Consider the following 13,109-nt stretch of genomic DNA (forward strand, 5'->3'; position numbering starts at 1 on the left):
CAAATAGATTTGCATGTCTACGAAATGTAAAAAATAATGGAATCTGATTGTACTTAATCCACATAGAAATATGAAATAAACACAAATTCTAATTCAAGCAAATTTTGGAGACTGAGTTAATGTTAACCTTGTAAATAATTTAATTAGTTGCTTTATTATTATAAAGTGAAGTGGCTAATAAAACCTTAGAACAGAATCTCAAAAATAAGTATATTCATGTCTTCAGTATAAATTGACAATATGAATATTCTGGATTTGACTTTGCACATTTACAATAACATTGACAATGATTTGCATCATGATACTTCAACCTAGAATCATTACATGTACAAAGAAAGAATTATGTTTCCTCAGTCTGAACCTCAAAGCACATGAGAGCTGTATTTCATGCAGAAAGGACATTTTCAAAGACTTTCACATTCTAGGTGCCAAACATTATGGAAAGGGCACCATGCCCTTTGTTTTTGAAGATCATTGTATCAGGCCCTTTCAGCTGTTTGCTAATCTCAGAGAAAAAAGGGAGCAGGAAGTCCTATTCAAATAGGAAGACGACAGAAGTGTGAAAAGATACCAGGTAGCCCATAAAGCAAGAGGCAGAAGCACAATAAGTAAGTAAAAACGTGGCAAAAAAAATAGAATTATTTCCTATATGTGTATTGCATGGAATAAATTATTCTAATCTTTTGAGCTGTGTTCCTATACAAAGGAGATCAACAATGTGAAAAAGCTTTGCTTTTTTAAGAATAAACAGAGAACAACTTCTGATATGGAATTTTAAAAGGTAGTATCTCAAATCTTAGCAGGAGATTTAAATCTTCTCTTGATTACTGTGAAGCAAGATTCTAATAAAATGTCCTTGACATTAGAAGAGGCATAGTAGTAGCTTCATAAGGGCAACAAATATGTCTCTTGTTCACCATTTTATGCCTGGCATGTTGTATTCCATAAATATGTGTTGAATGAGTGAATAAATATAAGGCAACTTCATAAACAGAACTATTATTAAGGCCTGAGATCTAAAGCACTTCAAATAGAGCCTGGCATACTTCAAATAGAGCAATCATGATGTAAGCGTTAGCATAAGTGTTAGATATTATTATTATGGATTTCTACCATTTTCATCCAGAACATGTATATTAGTTGTTTTTCCCCACAGGGAACCTACTACATGAACTTCTTACTACTATTATTCTATTCTTAAAACTATACATTAATTTTTCCCAAGGAGTGTGATTATGATAAAAGTACAGAGCAGTAGCACTGAAATTACAGTGTGCTTCTTACTTATTGATACATGAGGATTATTTGGCCTCCAAGGCATTGTGAAATGGCTCAAAAGAAATATAAGCTTTGACAGAGAGAAATTAAAAGATTGTTCAACTCTCACAATGACTATCTGCCATTTTCCTCCAGTGATTCTAAACTAAAAGCATCATTGTTGATGTGAAGTCCGAGGTCTGATATTTGAATTCTCATAGCAATCATTCTATCTATAAATATTGATCAGCACTCCCCAAATCAACTGTATGTCAGAAAAACTGTATCTGTATAAATACATGTATTACAAGTCTCCATCACCCACAGTTTTGATTAAATAGGATTCATGTGCAGCCTAGATATCTGTATATTGTTTAAAGGTGATTCTAGCATAGGTAGCCTACAGCCTGGCACTCGGGAACCAGTGAATAAACCACAGATGTTTGATGTGTTTGGAGAACCACTTCTATTTTGTGGAATAACAGGAGTTAAAAAAACAATAAACACAAGAAAAAGGCAATCACATACAGCCTTCTCCCCATTTGGCTCAAAAACCCCTCTGGACCTTTCTTTGTTGTGCTGTATAGCTCCAGAAACTTAAAATAAAATTACAAAGGCACTGGTACCCTGTTGAAACTTAAAGATTTAGAATTACCGGCTATTATTCACGGAGTTGTTGCTACCTGGAGGTACAATGGCTTCACCAAGGATTGATGAAACAAATCCGTTAGCTTCTTGTCAAGGTCTTTTAAATGTCCTTTGCTTGAATTTCTCACAGTATGTCTGGGTTTGTCAACATAATTTATTGTAATTTATTTTGAAAGCACATCCCTCTGGGTGGTCAAATCCAACCCACTCTTAGCTGCCGATGGTGTTATTTATTCATTTATCATTCATTAATTCATTCTTACAATTAACAACCTTATGTTGAGAACCTATAGGCACTATGATGAGCTTTAGTGGTACAAAGACCAAAACAAAAAACAGTATTATTTTCTTCCAGGAGTTTACACTCCAGAAGGAAAGGCAGGGAAACAAGCACACAATTAAAATACAGGGTGCCAATGCAATGATAGCTATTTACTGCATCCTATTATGTGCCAGATATTCTAAAGCCTATTTGAATCTCTCAACTTCTCTATAAGATAGTTATCAGTGTCCTCGCCTTACTAATAAGAAAACTGAGCTTCAAAGAAGTTAAGCATTTGCTCGAATCCTACAGCTGTGAAGTTGACAGACTGGCAATTTGGACCCAGGACTTGCTAATTCCAACACCCATCACGTTTTCCATAGCTCCTCACTCCTTATAACAGGAGTATGCGCTGGCTGTGATGGTACCTAACTTAGACTAAGGAAGTAAAGGGAAAGCTCCCAAAGGAGGTGGTCCCAGAACTGGTCCTGAATGAGAAATAGGAGTTAATCAAAGAAGAAAGGTGATGGTGTCACAGGGCACAAGGAATGCAGAGATTATGATACAAGTAAAACTGCTACTTCAGTGTGTTAGTGTGCCTGGAACCACACTGGTACATGAAGAGGGTGGCAAAGGATGGGGCTGGAAAGTGGCAGCCAGTTCATGGAAGGTCTCATGCGCCATTTACCAAGTGATAGATACTGCACTTGGAACTCTACAAACAATGCCTCAATTAATTCATGTACCCCGCCTTTATTTTTGTCCACATTTAGAGGATGCTAAAACTGAGATTTAGAGACATTAAATGATTGTCCAAGGTTACGCAGATTGAAAATTATAGAACTGGGATTCAAACTCCTACCATTCTGTTTCCAAAGTCATGATACGATCCAACTTTTAGGAAAATTACTCTAGCAAATAATGGATTAGCGGTAGAAAAGACTGGACTGTTGATATAACACAAGTAGGACACAACAGTGCCTTGAAAGAAGGTGAAGATGAAGAAAAGAGTATCACTTTTTAATAGAAACATAATATGATCCACATATGTAATTTTCAACTTTCTAATGGCTACATTAAAAATAAAAAAGGATAGGTGAAATTAAGTTTAATAATATGTTTTATTTAACCCAGTATACTCAAATTATATTTTAACATGCAATTATACAAAATTATTAATGATATAGTTTACATTCTTTTTTCATAAAAAGTCTTCAAATGATGGGGTGTATTTACACTTACAGCACATCTCAATTCAGACTAACCACAGTTCAGGTGATTAATAGCTGCATGTGACTAGTGGCTACCATACTGGACAGCTCAACTCTAGGGAATTACAGGGCTTGGAAACTGACTGCTCTTCTGGTTATGCTGACAATTGGAGATGAGCAGCTGACAATGATTACATGTATTTGAACTTCAGGGAAAGGAGATCAGCACTGACAGGACAATTTAAGATATGGTTGAAATCATAGGAGTGCATATTACTGGGGGCCAGGGGGAGAGGGGAGGATATACTAAGTGAGAAAAGTAGAGGTCCAAGAATGGATCCCTGGGGAACAACTATATCCTTAGTCTGGTTTCCGGAAAGCTCCAGCTATCATTGTCACCCTGCAGTGTGTATCAATCTGAGGCTATCCCTGCATACTTTTCCATGATTATTGGCAGTGGGTTCATTTCTGTTCATGTTCCTAACAATGCTAACATTTCTGTGCTGCCCATCAAGGTGACTTTTGTAACAGTGAGTCTATAATATGACCTTCCTAATATTTTTTCTACCATTAAAGTTGAGCATTGTACAACCACTTACATGAATGCCATCATCGTAAAGGAAAAGAAAAATCACAAACTCATGATGAACACAATGACTCTGATGGAGGCCAAATAGTACAAAGGGCAACTAGGAGTCATGGCTTCCCCGAAGGAAATAGTGATCCATGTCAGAAAAACAAGGTAAGTTCTAAAAACCTACAGATGTAAATAAGCATCCAAATTTCAAGAAGAGAAATTCTTGGCTCATCCCAGAATCTAAAGCAATGCCTAAGTGCTCTGAGTGCCTGAGTTCTTCCCTCCCTGTCTTTCTCAGAATGCCCGTGTCTAACAAGTTAACTTGGTTGAGGAGGGTTAGGTACCTAACCCCAATGGGCGCTCTCTGTGAATAATACTAGTAGTCTAAAATTCTACTCTTCCCTTATGAGTTGTTCCTAAGAATAAGGGCTCAATTTGCTGGATAATGAGCAGTCCAATTTTCTTTAGGCTTGGAGCAAACAAAAAGTGCTATTTATTTCTAACATTTAAACTGTGGTCTCCCAACTGAATTTTCTCAAGAAAATGAGGGGCTCTGTAAAGTTAGGTAACATATTCTTCAGAGATTGGTGGGAAGAAGAAGTTTTAAATAATCCCAGTTAAATAGACTTTTATTTTTCAATTTAAAAAGGAATGTGACCTCCCAGGCTAAGGATTAGAAATGAATTGCTTCTCTGCTTAAGAGTAAAAGTAATACCGAATATTTCTCTAATCTAAGAAAACTTTCCCTCTCTTTTTCTTTTTCTCAATATGAAAAACAGAACATAAGAATCTGACAAATACCAAAGCACATCATACGAATCGCCCACCTCAAAATATAATCTGCCATGAACAGTATGATTAACAGACAATTTAAGGGAAATGCTTGCTATCCCCGAAGACCAGGCAAAGCCTGAATATATTGAGCCCTCTCTGAATCTATTTATCACACGCTTAGGTACCACATGAATCTCATCTATTACTACAGTTCACAGATCATTGGTCGTTCGAGTTAGAGGGCATCTGAAGTATCACCGAGTCTCATCACCCCTTCATTTTACAAATGACAGAACAGGACTAGAGGCTAGATTCCCTGACTCCTTGTCCAATATTCTTCCTACTCTACTCTAATGCAGCCAAGAAGAGAAAAGAACTCCAATTCTACAAAACTCATGTGCATTTCAAAAATGTTTGTCATCATTTTTACTGTCAGAGTTTATCTGGAAGAGCTACAATGTCTTTTCTTAAAAGTTCTTTTTTTCATTTATAGGATAAGGGATTTTGCTTTGCTAATGAAATGTACAAAAATAAGAGAAATGTCATGGACTTCACAGAAAATGTTCAGAATGAATTCACTGGACTAAAGTATATAATCAAATTCAATATTGCTTTGGTTATGTACATCCTTACATAATTCATCCCTATTTTATATACACACTATCACACTACCTTTTTTTCACTAACAAAAACATAAAGGAATCAGTAAGGATGAAGGCAGGTACTTGTTGACCAACACATCTAGGGTCCAACTGGAAACATAAAGCAAAAAGAAATGCTTTGAACCAAGATTTGTTTTTCACTCTAACAAGCTCCTTGGCAGTTTGAAACTTGTTATTGTGGTGTCAATTCTCTGTCTTTGTTTTTTATCATTTAGGTGGCTGTTTCTGTTTAGGAGTTATATGCAATGTGTATTTGTGCTGTAGAGAGCACACTTCTGAAGGTATAATTCTGTTTTTAATCATGACTTTAAAATTAATAGGCTGAAAGACACACCAAAGCCCCGGTTCAGGAGGCACAGAGGAAGCTGGAGTGAAATGCCCCTGGAGTTCCCTGCAGTCCCCATGTCCTGCAGTGACTCACACAGGACTTTCAGGACACAGGAAAGAGGAGGAGGATTAATGAGAAAATTGGGCTCCTTCGCACAACCATAGATTTATGAATGGTTGGTGGTAACATCATCCTGATAACAGTAAATAAATAACTAAAATATTATTTTCTCAAGAGCAGTCTCATTACGCAGCTCATTCTTCTTTTTGGATCAGAGTGAAATCACTCAGCCTTTAGTCAGTCACTCTGCTGAAACAAGTTAATCACCTGGAAACTCAGTGACAATCAGTTATCATCAAATTCTCATTTGAGATACATGCCATTTGTCCCCAAGACCGAGGACATCGTATTATCTATCCATAATTTATTGCCTCTGAAGGATTCAGTGTCTGGTATTCTATGAGTCGGAATTGTCTATTCACCGGCATTTCTGAACAGAGATATTAAAATAATTTTAATATTTGATCTGATTATAAAAAGTACATTAAAAATGGAAAGAGAAAAGAGAAATCTCTTATAATTTCCTGACCCAAAGACAACAAGTCTCTTCCCCCAGTTACAGCTCACACTGCATGTGCTGACACCATCTGATGTGTGGGCTTGCACAACAAGGCCAGATCAGGGACTGGTGAATCCACCAAAGTAAATAGGACCCTGCTAGCCCTGTGGGAGATGGGCAGTCAGCTGACTTCTTCTGGAGACGTCGGAGCTTCTTGTAATTTCCACTCAAACCTCAACAAGGAATCAACTATACTCCAATAAAAATTTAAAAAAAAAAAACCTCAACAAGCAGAACACTCAACTTTTGACCATATGTTATAGCAAAGAGACAATGTTTTATAGTAAAAAGGTATGACTATTTACTTGTGAAAGATCAAGCTTAAAAAAAAACGCTCATAAAATCCTCTTCTCTTTGTAAATGTGGAATATTTTTAGAAAAACAGCAAGGAAAGTTCACTCTATAAGACTGAGAATAATATCACCTTCAACGATGTCATGCCTTTTTTCTAAGGAGCTAACACATGCTCTAAATGTGAAAATAACAAACTCCATTTATAGCTCATTCTTTCTCATTACTTCTCACTGAGGAAGGTAAGAGAACTCTTCTTATTTCACCAGGGAGTTTAAAAATTTGATCTCACCTTTGCTAAGAGGTATAATGGCAAATATTATTTGGATTAAAAATAACCCATCTACACCCTACTACTGCATGCAATATTCTGACCTCCTACTATGCTGAATTCCACTACATACTGCTTGAGGAAATATTTTCTCACTTGTTTCAAATGTACTTGGCGGGCTTCCCTGGTGGCGCAGTGGTTGGGAGTCTGCCTGCCAATGCAGGGGACACGAGTTCGAGCCCTGGTCTGGGAGGATCCCACATGCCACAGAGCAACTGGGCCCGTGAGCCACAATTACTGAGCCTGCGCGTCTGGAGCCTGTGCTCCACGACAAGAGAGGCCGCGATAATGAGAGGCCCGCGCACCGCGATGAAGAGTGGCCCCCACTTGCCACAACTAGAGAAAGCCCTCGCACAGAAATGAAGACCCAACAGAGCCATCAATAAATAAATTTAAAAAAATTAAAAAAAAAAATGTACTTGGCATTTAATTCCATTGAGTGAGTTCTTATTTCTGTCATATAAAACAGAGATTAAAGAAGGAGATAATAAGCCTCCAGATTCACACCTTATTTTATTAGTAGGACACCTCCTGGTTAACCTTTCTATTGTAGATGAAGTTTTCCCCAGAGCAATTGCATCATGGTAAGAGGAAGGAGGGGGAGGAAGCAAGAGACGAAGGTTAGAGGAGAGTTTAATGATAAGAGAAAAAAGTTATTAACAAAAGAGAAGAGAGAGTGAGAGATAGTAGAAAAAGGTGAAGTCAAGAGGGAAAAGATGAGAGAAAAAGTAGAAAAAGATGCACGTAAGATCAGAATATTGGACCATTAAACCCTAAAAATCAAATTATAATTCCACAACCCCAAAATACAGTGATATATTAGAAGTTCTGGCAAAGGTGTGTCATCCGATAAAATATTTATTTTGCCAGACTTTTCTCACCTACTCACGATCTCCCGTAGTCACCTGGTCTTGAAAACTTGTAAGGTGTATGTTCCATGTTACATGGGTAAGCCTATTAGGTGATATGTCTTCCAAGTGATCATCATTACAAAAAAATCCCTTGGACATCCTTCAGCAGCGATGTGGCGCCTTTGATGCCCATGGTCAGTGCTCCCCTTCACCCAACACTGTCTTCCAAGTCTTACTCCCCATTGGCCTGGTGGACACTGAGCAAAGTGGATGCACTTTTATCCAGTTTTTTCCCAGTGACATTGTTCATCAGACTTATTAATACTTTGTTCTGATTACCTGGAAACTCCATTTACATTGTGGTTCTCATACTTGGCTACTAAATGGAGTTCCCTCTGCTGTAGTTCTCAATGGGGGCTCCAAGATACTAAGGAACTCTGAAGTAGTTTTACTCTTCACTTGACTTGTTTTCTCTTATGGGCTAATCTACTAATCACTGAATAAATAAAGCTCCAGCCAGAATAACTCACCTCCAAACTAAAATTTCAGTCTTTTTAGAGTCTTTGTTCAGATAATTATTTTTCTCAAAGCAAATAAACTTTAATAAGCCAATTCACCAAACTTTTTGCTCCATTTCTGAATGATTTCTCCAATAAATTTGTATTTTCAAGAAAATATTACATGCAGCAGAGTCTGTGATCTCAATTTCTCTAGTCCTGTAGTATGATCTTTTACATATAAAAATGGAAATGTCCTAGTCTTTTCTTGATTCAAGCAACCCTATGCAATGCCAGCCACAGCTTTAGCTTCCTTGGCTGTAAATTGTGGGGCTTTCTGTATGATAAGCCAATTGACAGACGTCTTCATTTGCCATAGGATCTGAGACAACTTCATTTGTGTCCTTTTTCTTGATGTCTCATATCCCTGTCGGCATCACAGCTTATTCATCTAAGATGCTTCTTCTGACGAGTGGCTCTTGTTCTTCCCTGATCTCTGCTGAATAGAACATCTCTGCTATTATTATTGTGCTGGAGGGGAAACATCTGTTGTCTTCTAGTTGCTATTTGTCATCATGTTTTCTAACAGTCGCACATTTCCCACTAGAACATCAGAGCCTAGTGATATTATAGCTCTGGATGCCTTCTGTGATCTTCACAAAACAAGCATTAAAGGGATAATCTGTTAAGCAAAACAAAGATTCCTTCTAGACTTTGTAAGTGCTTAGAGAGTAAAGACACCTCTTAAGAAAACTTAAAATGTTTTTAAAAATTCATTCACTTTTTTAGTTCCTTTAACTCTCTCTCTCCCTCTCTTTGAACTCTTTTTAACCCAAGTTATGAATCAGAAATGTCTCCTATTTCTTAACTCTTCTCCCTGTCTTTTTATTACTATTGAAATTTTTAAAAATTTATTTATTTTATTTTTTGGCTATGTTGGGTCTTCGTTGCTGTGTGTGGGCTTTCTTGAAGGGCAAGAGGGGGCTACTCTTCATTGCGGTGCGTGGACTTCTCATTGCGGTGGCTTCTCTTGTTGTGGAGCATGGGCTCTAGGCGCGGGCTTCAGCAGTTGTGGTGCATGGGCTCAGTGGTTGTGGCTCGCGGGCTCTAGAGCGAGGCTTTGTAGTTGTGGCGCATGGGCTTAGTTGCTCCGCGGCATGTGGGATCTTCCTGGACCAGGGTTCAAATCCGTGTCCCCTGCATTGGCAGGCGGATTCTTAACCACTGCGCCACCAGGGAAGGCCCTGAAATTTTTTATTGAGGTAGATTTGCACACAGTGTAATATATGGATCTCAAGTTTTGACAAAGGTATACATCTATGTAACCCATGCTCCCTCAAGATTATGTATAATGTATTAATCACCCCAGAAAGTTCCTCATGCCCCTTGCCAGTCATTCCCCATCTCTGAAACAATCACTAATCTAATTTCTAGCACTTTAGATAATTTTGTCTATTCTAGATTTCATATAAGTGAAATCATACAGTAAGAACTATTTTGGGTCTGCCTTCTTTCATTCAACATAACATTTTTAAAATCCAACCATGTTGTTTCAACTATCAATAATTCATTCCTTTTTATTGCTGAGTAGTAGGCCACTGAATGGATGTATCATTGTTTATCCATTCTCCTCTTTATGGGTACCTGGGATGTTCCCAGTTTTGGGCTATTAGGTGTATTTCTTTTGAATAAAAAAAATCAAGATTTCTCTCCATTCATATGGAATACTGGCAGTGTTTATATCATACTAAAATAGTTAATACATAAAAAGAAACTATGGGGGCTTCCCTGACAGTCCAGTGGTTGGGATTTCGCCTTCCAATGCAAGGGGTGCAGGTTCAATCCCTGGTCGGGAGCTAAGATCCCACAGGCCTTGGGGCCAAAAAACCAAAACATGAAAAAAACAAAGGGAATATTATAACAAATTCAATAAAGATTTTTTAAAAACTATAAAAATGTAGTTGAGACACAAGTAGTAGATGCTTAAATGAAATGTTGAGATAGAGCGTATTTGTAGGTTCTTACTTTCCTTCTAAATTTAGTTATATGAGGTTTTTCTTCCTACCTTTTTTTCTTTTTGGTTGTAGGGCGTCTCTATAGGAACAAGACCCTATCGATCCCCCTCCATCTTCAGGACTGTAATCACACTGAACACACTTGATAATGGAGAATTGTCAGTAGTGCTGATAAGTCGGTGTGGCTCCATCCACACTCTCTCTCACCCCCTTGGATTCAATGGCACATTTGAACAGAAGAAGTTACTATTGTGGTTCAGAGGTCAACCTGCATGCAGCCCAGCATCAGGGCAAAGTTAAAGTGGAGAAGCCTCACTCTCATCAAGCCTAAGACGCCACTATATTCCCATGAAGGGGTTTTGCTGTTGTCTTCATTTGTAACTTTACTTCTCATCTTTCATTCAAACAAAGCAATGAGAAGTGGCTGAGAGAATGGGAGATAAAAGGTCACTTCTCTGGCAGAGCCCCAAAGAGATCTGGGGGGCAAAGAGCCGAAGGATCCTATACTCTACATCTCAGGGAGGCAGAAGGACCATAGCGGCATGAGAGCACATTAGAGCATCTCAAAGACACCCACAGTCCAGGCCCAGGAGCAGCAGAGGTTTTCATGCCCTCAAGCAGGGCTCAAAGCAGAGCAATTGCCATGAAGGAGTGGTTAGGACAGGTGCGAAGGCTACCTGTGTGGACCAGTCACCAAAAACTGGATGAGATAGGGAAGACTCAGTGAGCACCTGCAGGAACAGAGGACTGGGGGACCAGAGGTGCATCCCCACCCTACCCCTTGCTTTTGAACTAAGAAGCTCTCTGAAACTTAACTACAACACCAGAAAAATGGGAGAGGGCAAGCCAAAGTTGACTGAAATTAAAGTTTTCACCACTGGTAAAAGGGGGACAGTGAAAAGAAATTAAGTTGGATTATAAAAAATATAAAGTTTTATTTCTCTGATACCCAAGTTTGTAGACAGAATTCATAACGGTGACACCTGCGTAAGCCTAAACAATTTCTGGAAGGACTGGCAGAAACTGGTAACAGTTGATGCCTCTAGAGGGAGGGAATATAGATCTAGTGTAGGAAGGTTTATTTTTATTATGTTTTAATATTATTGAACTTTTCACCAAGTACATTTAATTTTTAAATCAAATCTAATATTTAAACTAAGCAGAGAGACAGTACATTCAATACTGAATTGGTGTAAAAAACTTTCTTGGCTCTATTCCAACTGCCGTCATACACTTGGAATAATAACTTGGTTGTTACGTTCATTCATAATAATAGTAGTATCGTTTTATGTTCCCTGTTTTTTGTGTACAGTCATTTGTACAGAAGATAAGAAATTTGGATATCAAAAGTTACATGAAATGAAGTGGAAAAAAAGTTGATTTCATGAGATGAAGTCAATGGAAGCAAATAAGCTGTGAGTGATTAACTTTTAAACTGATCTCTCTCCCCATCATTGCACAGACGGGACTTTAGTTTCATAATTTCTCCTTTTGCTTGTCCTTAAAAATTACAAGTTAAATAATGCATATGATGCTTTTCAAATTCCATGGAAGAAATATGCTCATAAAAGCATGTTTTGCTCTTGTGGCAAATTATTGAGTGATTATCGAGTCTCGGGAATTTGTCCAAAAGCAGCACACCAGGCCTCATGCTTCTTTCTATCTGGTGGTGAGTGGTAGTGGCAAAGAGTTATAAGTTGTCAGCAAGGATTCTCCTTTTCAGTTGCCACAAAGCTGCCCAGTGGTTTCTAATTCCATGGGGTAAAAAAATCAAAGACAATATCATAAGGGACAAAACTCACATGTCAATATGTATACCAAGAGAACAGAGATGTCAGGAGAGTGAAAACTGCCTATGAGATTCCAAAACAACATAGGACTTTGTTACTTTATTGGAAATATTTCACTGGAATATTTGATTGTATTTGTTTCTAACTTTAGGGAGTTTATGTCTATTTTAAGGGGGCTTAAGCATCTAATACCCTCATTTTCTCTATGACTCTGCTATATTTTCATTAATATATATTCCATATATTATATAATACAGATATATTTTATTTGAAGTCTGTCTTTCATCCAAATACAGTGAGGGAAGACTTGGGGACTCATTTACATAAATTGGCTGAAGAGTATTTTAATAATAATGATTTGGGGTCATATCTGGGCTTAGGGGAGCCACGTAGACCAATGTGCATATATTCCATAGGAGGAAGAAAGAAAGGAAAGAAGGGAGGGAGTGAGGGAGGGAAGAAGACAGAAAGGCAGGGAAGGAGAGAGAGAGTAAGAGAGGCGGGGAGGGAACTGATTTGTACTGAGCAGCGTCAATACACCAGGCGAGGTGCCAGACCTTTTCAGGCTCATCAGACTTTAAAACAATGCTGTTATGACAGTATTTGGCTCACTTTTACTGACAAGGAAACGGAGCTCAGAGTGGTAAAGCAAGCTTTTTGCTTTTCTCAGATACCCAGCTGGCAAGTGGTTAGCTCAAGAGTCAAACCAGACCAGCCTGATCTCAAAACCCCTGCGACCTTTGTTTAACAAAGCCATCTCTCAAATGATGAGAGCTTCATGGTTTTTGTTTGTTTGTTTGCTTTTTGTTTTGGTTTGTTTTGTTTTTTTAATCTTAAAGAGGCTAGATGAAGGAGATTGTGGGCAATAAGGGATAAAGTAAAATTACTCTGAAGCACATTTGATAGAAGACAGAAGTATGTGGCTTTTTAAAGTTAATAAAAGGTTTTTTAAAACATTAAGAAAAACCATAGTTTAAGTAAAAGGGACATAAAATC

The 13,109-nt window shown here is 37.9% G+C and overlaps 1 protein-coding gene across 3 annotated transcripts in view; it reads right to left on the reverse strand.

Moving 5' to 3' along the window:
* RELN (reelin) overlaps positions 1 to 13,109 on the reverse strand; it is a 531,612-nt gene that overhangs the window by 254,415 nt on the left and 264,088 nt on the right. The gene's annotated exons all lie outside the window — the stretch shown is intronic.

The sequence above is a fragment of the Balaenoptera musculus genome, chromosome 9, assembly GCF_009873245.2.
Source record: "Balaenoptera musculus isolate JJ_BM4_2016_0621 chromosome 9, mBalMus1.pri.v3, whole genome shotgun sequence".
NCBI lineage: Eukaryota > Metazoa > Chordata > Mammalia > Artiodactyla > Balaenopteridae > Balaenoptera > Balaenoptera musculus.